Raw genomic sequence first — 12946 nt, 5'->3', positions numbered from 1 at the left:
TGGAAAAGCTGACAGAAACCAAAACAATTTCATGCATCTGTGCAAAGCTTGCATTTCCACTGACTTTTTTACTTTGTTATCTTCAAAATTACTAGAGAATCTCCCTGCTGAGAGTTAGTTGGTTCCTCTGATGAATAAATTTTAAGGACAAGGAAGAAAAGTCAGATAAATATGGAGTAACTTGGTAGAGGCGGAAAAGGATATAGCTGAAGATGTTAAACTCAGAGAGTATTTTTATGCCTCTGTGGATATCTTTCAGCTGTGAAACAAGTATAGTAATGTGAAGACCGACTGATAGACAAGGGATTAAGAAGAGTAATGAGAAGACCTAGGCAAAGCGAGGGAAATTAGGAGGGGAGGGGGGACTCAGAAAGAAATGCCAATGATCAAACTTCTAATGGAAAGGACATATTACATTTAGAAAAGGAAAAAAAAGTATGGATGTGAATATAAAGTAACTGGATACACCCACGCAACATGTTCTAAGCAGATGTGGACTCGTTCTTCCTGTTCTCCTAACTGAAAAATGACCATGTGATGACATTTACATCATGCTAATAAACTCTGTTCAGAGGTAGCTGTGAGATAGGGTACATTAACTTGAGTTCAGCACCGTGATAAATGTGGTCATATGGCTTTTTTCCAGCTCCAAGCAAGGAGAGAGTTAGTTATTGTTTGCTGGGAGGATCATGTGTAATCATATCCTAACTTGAATTTAGGAGTTAATGAGTTTTGTAAGAGTCTGGCTGGGAAAACTTAGCCTAAAGATTAGATTTAGTTTAGGAATGGGTTGGCAACATCAAGTATTTTTGATCTGAAAATGAGTGTTGGAAGAAGAGACTAGTCCTTAAGCTGTGAAACTGAATTTTGCAACCTGCAGTACCAACTCTGAAGGCCACACAGGTCAGCCAGCTTCACTGTTTGAAGGAAACCATCAGGTTTTGATAGAAATATATTTGTCTGGATCAAAGAGAAAGGAAATCTGCAGGCCATTTATAAAACAATCTGGTAAGAATGCTTTTTCAAATACACACAAACTGTGGGAGCAGCTAGTATCAGTGATATTTCTGCATGGGTATATCCTTTTGATTCTTTTTGTAGTACCAGAAATAAAGTGTAAGACCATATGAGATTCATTTAGAGGTTTATTTTTAATGGCTGTGCTTTATTACTACAGTGCCCCATTGAAGCAGTTGTATTACATTTCTGTTCTTTCAACTTTACAATGTTAGAAACAAGACCATCAGTCAGGGACTGAGTACCACATCCTCACAGTAAGAAAGACTGGAAACAATAATTTGTTTCTTAGGTGGAATTAATTCTTCATGCAATGAAACATTGACCCTAATTTGCATGTGTATAGTTTTTCAGTGTTAAATGCACATGCATTATTTGCTTGCACACATAACTGCCCCAATAGTCATACTGGTCCTCTTTTTAAACTGAAAAGCAGTAAGAACTGAAATTATTTTTTTTCCTTCTCCTGCGTTTCCTGGAGGTGGTAGCCTCTATCCACACTTTATATTCAAATAACAACTAAATGGTTTAATTGCAGACCAGGTGTTTTCAGACAGAACCAAAGGATGGTTCCTTCCTCACCATACTTATAATGAAAGGTGAGAGGTAAACATAGATTTGCCAAGGAACAACAGCACAGTAGTCAGCATAAGCACAGCAGCTGTCAACTCAAAAAAAATCACTCAAGATAATGATTAAAGAATACAAGACAAACTCACCACATTCTTCATGCTGCGTCTGTTCTGTGGAACAGAAAAAAAACCCACACCTTTCCAAGCAAAGCAAAACACTCACTCTAACAAAACCTGATACCACTTAAAGCAAACAAATAATTTTGTGGAGCCGTTTGTCAAAATGACAAGTTATTTATGACTTAAACAAACAAATAAAAAGTTTTATTTTATATAAATAAAATTTATATCTTTTATTCATAAATAATAATGAACTTATCTCTTTGTTAGAGGGATGACCAAATATTGAAAATATTGATATTGAAAATCTGTTATTTACTGTCATTCTATTTATGAATAGATAACACTTGAAATGAAAATCATTAATAATTAATCATTATGCAATAATTTCTGCATTAAAAAGTATGTCAAGAAGTCTTTCTGTGAGCTTTACAAAAATGATACTGAAGCATCCAGAAAAGGAGCTGAAACTAGAAACGTCTGGTTACCTGTGACATTCCTGTTAATCGCCCTAAAGATGTATGAAGGTCAATGTCTGAGAAATATCTCTCACTTTCAAAACAACAGAAAAGCCTTCATTCTTTTTCATTTCTTCTCACAGGATGTTGGTGGCTTTCATTAGGGGTCAGTATTGGGATCAGCCCTACTTAACACCTTTGTCAGTGGCATGGACAGTGGGATCAAGTGCACCCTCAGCAAGTTTTCAGATGATGTCAAACTGTGTGGTGCAGTTGACAAGTTGACATGTTGGAGGAAAGGGATGCCATCCAGAAGGACCATGATGGGCTTGAGAGGTGGGTCTGTGTGAACTTCATTAGTTTCAACAAGGCCAAGTGCAAGGTCCTGCAATGGGGCAATGGCAATCCTAAGCACAAATAGAGTCTGGGTGGAGAAAGGATTGAGAGCAGCCCTGAGAAGGACCTGGGGGTGTTGGTTGATGAGAAGCTCAAAATGAGCTGGCTCTGCTCTCATGAGACCCCATCTGGAGTCCTGTATTCAGCTCTGGGACCCCCAGCACAATGACAACATGGATGTATTAGAAAAAATCCAGAGGAGGGCCACGAAGATGATCAGAGGGCTGGAGCACCTCTCCTACGAGGACAGGCTAAAGGCATTGGGGTTTTTCATCCTGGAGAAGAGAAGTGTCTGGGGACACCTCAGGGTAGCCTTCCAGTACCTAAAAGGGGCCTACAAGAAAGCAGGAGAGGGATATTTTGTCAGGCAGTGTAGTGATAGGACAAGGACTAACGGTTTTAAACTAAAAAGGGGTAGCTTTAGGCTGGACATGGGGAAGAAATTCTTCACTCTGAGGGTGGCGAGGCACTGGAACTGGTTGCTAAGGGAAGCTGTGGATGCCCCATCCCTGGAAGTGTTCAAGGCCAGGTTGGATGGGGCTTTGGGCAACCTGGTCTGGTGGTAGGTGTCCCTGGCCATGGCAGTGGGGTGGAGTTAGATTATCTTTTAGGTATGCAATGCAAAGCACTCTATGATTCTATGGTTCTATGTTGAAAAAAATATATATTTTCAAAGACAAGCCTAATGAAAAAAAAAGGTTTTAACCATGTTCTGTAAGACATACTATTAGTTAACCATTTTCACATCTTCACGTACCTGTGGTCAAATACAGTCAGCGTTCTTTGTTCAGTGTGACACCTCCAAATAATCATGTAGAAGATAGATTCTGTGACACCTGTCACATAAATTGATGTGATGTTTAGAAATAAGAAATAGTCTGATAATTTTTATGCCCCTCTTTTAGAGCAGTTCTAACAAGTTAATATTTTTCTTGTACTGGGAAAGCCAGATCTGTATACAGTACTCTAGGTGGGGTCATATAGCTGAACTGGATAGCTGGATAGCATCAGTATAGCTGAACTGGATATGTGAGTGAGGTGGGAAATAGGACATTGATGCAAAGAAATTCATCATGGTCAGACAGGCACTTTCTACGTTCCCAAAATGTGGGGAGCACAATGTAGTTTAATACTGTTTTCTCCCTCTGCCTGCTTTATTTATACTCTAAGTTCAAGGAAACACAAATTAAGACTCAAAAGTCCTTTTTCTACCTGCAGGATTTTGCCTGAGCCTTACCTAAATCAATCAATATAGTATGATTATGATATTTGGATCCTGTGAGGGTGATATGTGAGGGTGGGATGCTGAGCAGTCAGGGTAAGTATTCTTCTTATAATTTCCAAGAGATCAGAGGACGTATAATATTCTGAGGTTATAATACATATGAAATGTAGATTACACTGATATGTTCTCATGAAATATTTCTGTATTTACTTACTGTCTGTACAAATGTACACACGGATACATTCACACCTATCTGTTTGGTGTGTGGTGCTACTTTTTGTTTGTTTGTTTGTTTTTTATTTGTTTGTTTGTTTGTTTGTTTGCTTTTTAATATTGCCTGGTCTTCCAGAGCACAATGCTATGAAAATGCAATTCTTGATGTATGAAGGTTTAGTTTTTGACAGTATTCTATATTTCCCAGTGATACTTCTGAACATTCAGAAGTTCAAGGTTGTTTCAGGTCACCCAGCAAAAGGAACAAAAATAGGAACTGAGTCTGGTTCTCCTGCATTTTAATCGAGTCACCTGCTAGACCACACTTAGCCAAGGCAATAATTAACCCCCATATAATAAAATAATTATAGCCACATATTGAGCTGAGAGAGGTTTTGTTAAAGAAAAACAAAACAGTAACAAATGCAACACAAGTTCCAGCTGTTAGTTGGAGCTGCAAGGATAAAAAGGTGAGAATAAGTTGTTTCAGATACTTGTCTCGGCTCTCAGTCCCTCCTGTCTGACTGGAGGATGCCAAGATACAGCAGAAAAAACTGAGGTATCTGCAGCACCATTGCTAGCCAGAACACAGCAAACTTTCCCAAATTTGTCACTAGTAACAGCAAGTCATGACTTCCACTCTGCTAAAAATATCTAATAATGATTTTGTCCTGCTTTCCATTTTCCTGTCAGCATGCGCTACATTCTGCTGCCCAGCTATATCCTACATGGCTTCAAGTCTGACGAGGTTCTTCCTTAACCCACAAGGGATTATTTGGCTTTGTAATCCTAAAGGGCTTTACTGTAATAGTGCTGTTCATTCATAAGGGCACTTCTCAAAATACTTCACAACCAGGACCTGCCTCAAATAAAGCTATGGGGTTTAGGGATTTTATTTTAAGTTTAATTTCAAGAGTTCTCTATCATACAAATTATCTTCTATGTAATACAGCTGTCTCATATCTGTATGTGGTGAGCAGCAGTGGCTAATAACTTTCTTTCCAGTAAAGAAATACTTTAACAGTCACTATTAGTTTTATTCATATATGCAATAGTGTAATTATTTACAAAAATATTGTAGAATCATGTGTTTTTAAATGATATGTTCATGTAAAATGTAATTTTAAAATGTTAGTATCAATATTTACTATTTCACAGCCAGAATGAAACAATATATATGTGTGTGTATATATCTATACATATATACACGCAGTTATCCCTCCTTCTGGCTTAGCATAAAAAAAAGGAAACATCTTTAAATTTTGTTGTAAGCAGAAAGCAGCGAGCCATACCTGAGCACCTGTTTTTCTTGGTAGATAAAACTTCAGTGTAGGGAGTTTTATTTTAATGACCTTTCAAGTTCTTTCATTAAAAAAAAAAAAAAAAAAAAGTTACTTTATTTTGTTCTTAATGAAAATGCACTTAAGCAGTCCTGATCTTTGTTGTTAGTGCTCGTATGCAGTTTTGTTCTATTTAGGACTTAGAAAAAGTATCTTTTTAAAATCCTCCACTACCTGAATGATTGACTTTTAAAAAGAAAACCTTCAGATCTCTGCTAGAAATAAGTAAATTCTCTTAAATGAAGAAAGTACACAGAAACTATAATTCTCGATGAGAAATTATTTGCTGATTAGAAATAAGTTAGATATTTGGTGTCATAAACTTTATGCATTTTTATGTATGTTTTGCTTTCATGAGTCAGAAATTTCCTAACTTTACTCATTTGCTTTTATTTTCTGTCTAGAAATAAAAATTCCACATCACAAGAAAAATTTCCATCCAAGTATGGAAGGCAGGAGCTACTCTAAACTAAGCAGCACTGCCCAGGGTATGTAGGAAGGAAAGCCACTCAGCACTGCAAAACATCCTCTTCTGAGGGTGCTGAGTGTTTTCTGCTTTCATGCGTGGATTTAACATAACACATTAGCAATATATATGTTTCTAAAGGAGTTAAGCATATATGTGTCTGTTTTGCTGTGGGACAGCTTGGCACCATTTGCAGCCTGTGTGAGGCTTTGGAAAGGGCAGTAGGCACAAAGATGTCTGAGGAGAGGTGACATTTCTTGCCTCATCAGTTAATGTGTCTGTGTTCATCTTCAGTATAAAGAACTGGAAAAGCAGATGCTTTCTCCTGTATAACTTTGTGGCTTTGATGCATTTATGTATGACATATGCTTATACAAAGGTTTTATTATTAAATTGCCATTTCTTGTTTACATTGGAAATGTAAAATATTATATCAATTCTTTGTTTCTTCTATATTTGAGTATGCCTATCAATATTTCCATTAAAGTGCAAAAAATCTTCAGGTGACCTGACTTATTTACAAATTGTCATTATTATTTTGTTCAGGTATGGTAATAACAGATCTCTGTGTGTTTTGCTCTATATAATGGTGTACTGACCTGAACCAAAACAGAGCAGTTGGGTAAGGCTGTACAATGGCCATAGCTATCCTTCTATTTCCTTCTCAAAGACATCTTTTGTACAGAAAGGCAAATATTTTCTTCCCTGAGTTTATACAGATTAACAAGGAGCTCAGCTAACACAGGAGTTGTGACTGTGAGCTGTGTTTCTTTCAGTATCTTATACCAATAGCTTTCCAACTAGTAGTATGTCTCTGTGTTTTGTCACCTTCTAATTAGACCAATCTTCTAAACGGATTTCCCTCCAAATAATTTCCCCTCTTTTGTACCTTCAAACAAGAGATCAGAGGAAAGCTCTGTTCTTAGTTCCTCCAGCTATTCAGCTGGAAACAGACCAGGTGTCCACCACCTGGTTCTAAGAACTAGGTAAAGGAATAGACACAGGCATAAAGGACGCATGTCAATCCTGGCTCAGAGGGATGGGTGTGAGAACCTGTATGGCTGATGAGGTCTTTTACTGCATCTTAACAGTTGTTAAGTAGGTTACCAACAGCACTGTGCAGGTTGCTGTTCTGCCAGATCTGACATGTGGAACTGAGGCCTTTGATTATCTCCAGTGAAAACAAAGTCGTCCTGTTTGTGTGGAATTACTCATGTGGTGGTAAGATCTAAAATCCAACCAACCAACCAAAACCAAAACAAAGCCAACCAACCAACTTATAAACACAAAATGTGGGAAATGTTTTTCTGGGGAAATGTACTCACACTGTTTTCAAGGAGACTTTCTTCATTCAGATCATTTTCACTTTTGAGTTGTGTGACTGCTGTAGTTCAGGTCTGTGTGATGTTTTAAGAGTATATGGTGTCACAGAGGCATAGGGTCTTATTATTCTTAACCAAAATGATTCATATAGAGGCAAAAAGTATTGAATTCTAAAGATGCTATGTTCAGTTTTACAGAGCTGAATTTTCAAATATTGGGCTGATATCACATGGCTGGGAGCTGGAGATGTTACACTTCACTTTTACTACTGATACTGGTATAGTTTCTTCCATAAAGTCATTTCAGAATTATGTGAGTGAGCTGCCTTACCACAACAGGCAGTTCAATATTAGCCAGCTACTCAGCTGAGAGTGCTGTGAGCTTTCATAGGAGCTTTATCTATTGAATGGTGAAGACTAATATGAAATGAGTGTGACTGGAAACCAATAATGGCACCCTGTAACATCCTTTGCATTGCCACTGAGTCATTTTAATTATATATATATGTATATATATATATAAAATTTACCTCACAGGAAAAAAAAATTATATATATATATTTGCCTGTGAGGTAAATTGATCCTTTGGCCTGTCAGTTGTTTCATTTTCTTTACTGTGTTCAGTTCCTTTACCAATCTCTGAAAAGTTTCAGTAATAATGAACAAGAAATTATTGATGAATCACAGAATGTTAGGGATTGGAAGGGACCTTGAAAGATCATCTAGTCCAATCAATACTGAAGATAGAGAAGTATATAAAAATAATGATGTCAAGGGGAATCACTGGGACAAAATAACTTGTTTAATTGTATTTTTCTGTTATAAATGGATTATCCAAAATTTATAATAAAATTTATTCTCTCTTCTCTACTCCAAAATTCCCCTGAATTCTCTAAATGACCTGGAATAGTCTTGCATATTTGTATTCATCTCCTTAAAATCATAACAGCTTTGACAGTGACAAACCTTCCTGACTGCAGATGATACATTTAAATTGATAAATTAGCTCTTATATTTGCGACACTATAGATTAAAAATATGAAACACAGAAACAAGCTTTAAAAGTTTAATCAGTGTCTCTTAGAGAATAGGATTCACTGACCATTCTTGTGTCAGCAGTTTTGATGGTGAAATCTGGGCCTTTAGGTGATTACATGGCTGTACTGATGATGTTCTCTTAAGACCCAGAGCAAAAGAAAGTATGTGCATGGGCATGCACACACTACAGTCATGGCATCAGACTACGTTTCCAGAAAACTGAATTCAAAGAGAATCTCAGGTCATATGACAGGTGGGCTTTATTGCCCATACCAAAAAATAAGTGTGCTTAAGGCAAATGCACTTTCTTCACAATTTTTTGCTGATTGCCCTGGCAAGCTGTGACACCTTCTTATCAAAATCAGTACAAACTGAAACAAACAAACAATCAAAAAAAAAAAAAACACATCAAAAATAACAGGAATAGCAACATATCAAGATCCAGCTGCTGTTCTCCTTCTCTCTACTAAAACTCAACAACTTATCCTTGATGTGTTATGGTACTTTGCCTGCATAAAGTAACAGAAACTATAGGGAGATATTTCCCCCCCTCAAGCATCTTCTAGAACTTCTTTCTGTGCCATAACCAATGTAGTTTAGTTTATGGATTAAGAGACTCTTGCAGATCTTACTGGAGCGGTACTTTTATTTATTATTATTTATTTTGCCTCTACAATATTCTGATAAAATATGTGGTAACTTATAGAAACCTTGCCAATTTTTTCTCTGTGAAGATGACTCAAACCTCATGACTTTTTGTTGTTTCTTTTCAGCTTTGTAATGTCTATCTGCAATGATATTATATTGCTACAATAACAATCAAGCTAAAGCTAGATACATTAAAGTAAAATGAAAACAAAAATCCAAGGAAATAGCAATACCTGAGTGTCTTTTCATGTTATTCATCTACATCTCCTGCAGCATCAATTTTTGAGCAAAGCATTAATAGAAGGGACCATCTCACAGAAGCAGCCTACTACTAAAAACCACGCTTCCCAACATGTTGCAAATCAGCATGGCAGAAACCTCTTTGCTTACCTTGTCCTGAGGTTAGTGACTCTAGAATATTATTTTGCAATGCAAAAAAAGTCTTCCTAGACCATTAATGACATGTATTCCTCCCTCCTTTCTGACTCCCCCTCTCTCATTTCCTCACTCTTTATATGGAAAAGCAGAAATCTGGCATTTCAAGCATTGAGATATCTTAAGTTCCATACATTTCTGGGTGTTCCATGATTCCTTTGGATGCTATGAATATCTTTCAAAAAACATTGAATGTGGTTTTGTCACAGGATGCTAAGGCTCTGATAATGAAACTAATAATGCTGTTCAGGTCTGAGCTGTGACATCAGATGATGGTGATGGCACTAATTGTTTATTGACTAGCTCTTCACAAGCACCTTGTGAAGCATCATTTAATCACCAGCAAAGAACAGCAATTCAGACTACCCAGAGTAAAGGTTATCTGCTGATCGGAGAACAGAGAGATTTCTTCTCATAAAAGGTCACAAACCATAGCAAAGTACTGGGATGACCACACTGTGGTTTTTCACAAAAGAAATTTGTATAGTTCATATAAGGTTTACAATACTTTTTTTTTTTTTTTTTTCATGCAGATCGAAAAAAAGTTGCCAGCGCAATGTATTAGGCACGGAGTCTTATGAAAGATGTTCTTTGTCTGTGACTTTCACAGCTTGTCTCAATGTCTAAGCAAGTGAGAAATAATCCATTGGAAAATAGACAGTGCAGTAAACTGGAAAAGCTACACTCATTTCACTGCTTGCAGACACCACTGCTGACATAGGGACTAACTCAACATGGCCAATGTGCTTAGCAACATGTCGTGCACCTAGCTGAATTCAGGCTCATTTCAGTCTTCACACAAAACCACAGTGTTCACTCCCAAAATAACACTCTTCTGCCTGATGTCTCTATTCACTCATCTATACCCTTTTCCTTTCATTAATGTTTTCAAAGTGGAAATGCTGAATTCATTGTCATTAGACAAATATTACTGATGATTAATCTAGAATGTGGATTTTTTTAAAAAGATTTGGACTAAAATGTAAAACAGTCAGGCATGTTTCATTCCTTAATAATTTAGACTGGTCCATTGTAATTGACCATGTAAACAGAAAGTAAGAATGCTCCTCTCTTCATTTTGCAAGTTCCTAAACAGTCACCTCCAGAAACAATTCTAACACTTTCCAGTTACCACATTAAAATACACAGCAAAATATAGCTCTCCCCTCCATTTTCATTACTCTGTAATGAATGAAACCTGCTTACAGTAGGCTCACTTTTCAGGTCACTAAAAAGTCTAATAGAATGGTTTGGATTGGAAGGAACCTTATAGATCATCTAGTTCCAACCCCCTTGGTTAAATAATGATCACACCTTTGAACACAAATGGTTTCATATCATGATTTGCTTTTGGAGGGATCTTTTTGAGGTGGTTATAGAGTGACTAGCCCAGTTTTGCTCTGATTTTGTCTTTTAGAAAATTTTACAATGATACGGTGATGACTATGATAACTGAATCAGTCAATGTCAGTGACTAAACAAGTCACCTTCAGAACTTGAAGAATAAAATTAGAATGAGATATTTGTTTGATAGAAACTGCTATGGCACCAACATCAGTCAAGTGTTGCTGATTTAATACATTCAGAGAAACTTCTAGGACTAACTCCTACATATTTTAAAGTCTGAATAAATTTAACAGTCAGAGAAAGGTATCTTTCAATCTGAATGAAATTCATTCTTTCATACAAAAGACTTTGGAAAATAAGTACTCTGGAGTGAAAAAAAAAAATCACCAAAAGAATCTGGCTAATGATTTTATCATCTGGAATATTTTGTTGTTGCTCTTATTGTTTATTAAATTTATTTTATTTATTTATTTGTAATGGAGCAGCTGAAGCAATGTCAGCTAATGACGGGGATTAGCAGCATTGGAATAATTGGCAGCTTGTAGTTGTAGGGACCAAAGACATTTACCTGAATAATTTATGGACAAAAACTGACAGGAATTTCCTAAGAGCAAATAAGTCAGGTCTGGGGGGTGTTGTTTACCTGATGCAATCACATCTGATTGACTGGGGAACTCATCTGCAGCTGATGCCTTAAAAGCCCTGGAGAAGGGTTTATTACATGCCAGCCACACATTCTTTGTTGTACCTCATCACAGTTTAATTATTCATTCATCATCTGGGTGTCACTCATTACAGAAACTGTCCTGGAAGAAAAACTACTCAGGGCACGCTTTTTAAAAATAATTCCTCCCTCTGTGTGTGTGTGCACATGTGGTGTCACATTAGTAGAGGAAATTATGCCCCTTTCTTTTGGACAAAAGGTTTTTCTTGTCTCATTCTTCCATTTGTCACTCAAGGGAAGATCCGCAAGACTGATGTTCCTTTTTTTATTGTTCCTAAATACAGTCCAAAGCACAAAAGGTAGACAGCCTAGCAGATCATTTATTTCACATCAACAGCTGCACACTCACTACAGAGTCAGAAAAAAGATGAAGGAAATAAGTATGCAAAGTGCATCTTAATGAATCTGTAGTAATAACTCATTACCGTCTGTTGATCATCTCGGGTCTCGGAAATAGAAGGAGTGGTTTCTTGTCACAGCTCCCTGGGCTTCAGTCTGCATTGCCAAGCCCCTCGTGGCATTGACGGTTTTGTACCTCAGAAAGAAACCCACAAAGGCCAGAGTCCAAACTACTTTCTCAAGTCTAATGGCATTTTCTTACTTGGGCTCAAAATGCATTGGGCAAAACAGTGGGAAAGCTTACATCACTACTGTACAGGATCTAATCACTCTCTGGGTTCAGAAAATATGGGCTCTTATCCCTGATGTTTATATAGCACTAACAGTTCTTAAAATTCACCAAATGTTGAATTTATAATGAAAGAATTCATTGGAAAATCACTTTTTGAGAAAATACTTTTAAAACTTCTCAAGTGAAACTATTGAGACCTTTCCATTTCTCTTTCATTTCATCACAATCTCTGGTGTAAGTGGCCATGTACTCACTATAAGTGAGCTATAGATACGTGGTTCAAGTTGTATATCAATACACCAGTTGCGTGACAGTATTTTCTCTGTCACTGAAATCACACTACCCAGTGACATATATTATCCTGCTTAATGCAGGTTTTATCAGTTATCTCAGAGAAAGTACTGCTAGCTCTGCTTTGCTGCTAAAGCTAAGGGGAGCGTGTGCCAAGAGCTCACCTCACCCTAGTGTAACTGGAAAAATCCTTGTGCTCTGAAAAACCCATCGTCACAGAGAACAGTGAAGGGTTGGCCAATCCAGATAAACTGTACTAAGGGTCTGCAAAAGCATGGGAAGGACATCTGTACAAGATTATGAGTTTATGGCTGCACTGAAAGAGGGCTAATTACCCTAGTTACTAAGCAGGCTCTCAGGGACACACAGACACAAATCAAACTGACAGCAAGCTGCATCTGCAGCTGTGTACAAATGGGTTTAACTCCCAGAGAGCTTAAAAGAGCTCTGTTCTGTTCCCCCTGAAATCAACATAAACTTGACTATTATCTTTTAGAGTAGCTGATATAAGAAAGCAATAATAAAACAGTGGAAAGTGAGTAACAAGTCTGTTGATTTCCTGTAAAAATTAAGGGTTACAGAAATTCAGTCTGCAGATACTGATAGCCTTTAGCAGCTTTATAAACCATCAGGCTGCTTGGACAGATGTCTAAGTATTGGAACTATTATGAACATTTATATAAGAAAGTGTTATTTTTATTTA

The 12946-nt window shown here is 37.0% G+C and overlaps 2 long non-coding RNA genes across 5 annotated transcripts in view; one reads left to right on the top strand and one right to left on the bottom strand.

Moving 5' to 3' along the window:
- LOC310890139 overlaps positions 1-12946 on the bottom strand; it is a 764802-nt gene that overhangs the window by 574995 nt on the left and 176861 nt on the right. The gene's annotated exons all lie outside the window — the stretch shown is intronic.
- LOC310890140 overlaps positions 1-12946 on the top strand; it is a 47091-nt gene that overhangs the window by 23669 nt on the left and 10476 nt on the right. Inside the window, exons 2-6 of one of the 3 annotated variants that reach the window (XR_014577053.1) lie at positions 2311-2503; positions 3782-3881; positions 4695-7407; positions 9089-9216; positions 9784-12778. This is a non-coding gene — a long non-coding RNA (uncharacterized lncRNA). The remainder of the gene's footprint in view (positions 1-2310; positions 2504-3781; positions 3882-4694; positions 7408-9088; positions 9217-9783; positions 12779-12946) is intronic. The other 2 variants (XR_014577051.1, XR_014577052.1) reach the window with 2 other exon arrangements.

The sequence above is a fragment of the Anser anser genome (assembly GCF_964211835.1).
Source record: "Anser anser genome assembly, chromosome: Z".
Classification (NCBI taxonomy): Eukaryota; Metazoa; Chordata; class Aves; order Anseriformes; family Anatidae; genus Anser; species Anser anser.
Note: the sequence above shows the minus strand (reverse complement) of the source record. Positions and strands in the feature narration are given on the sequence as shown.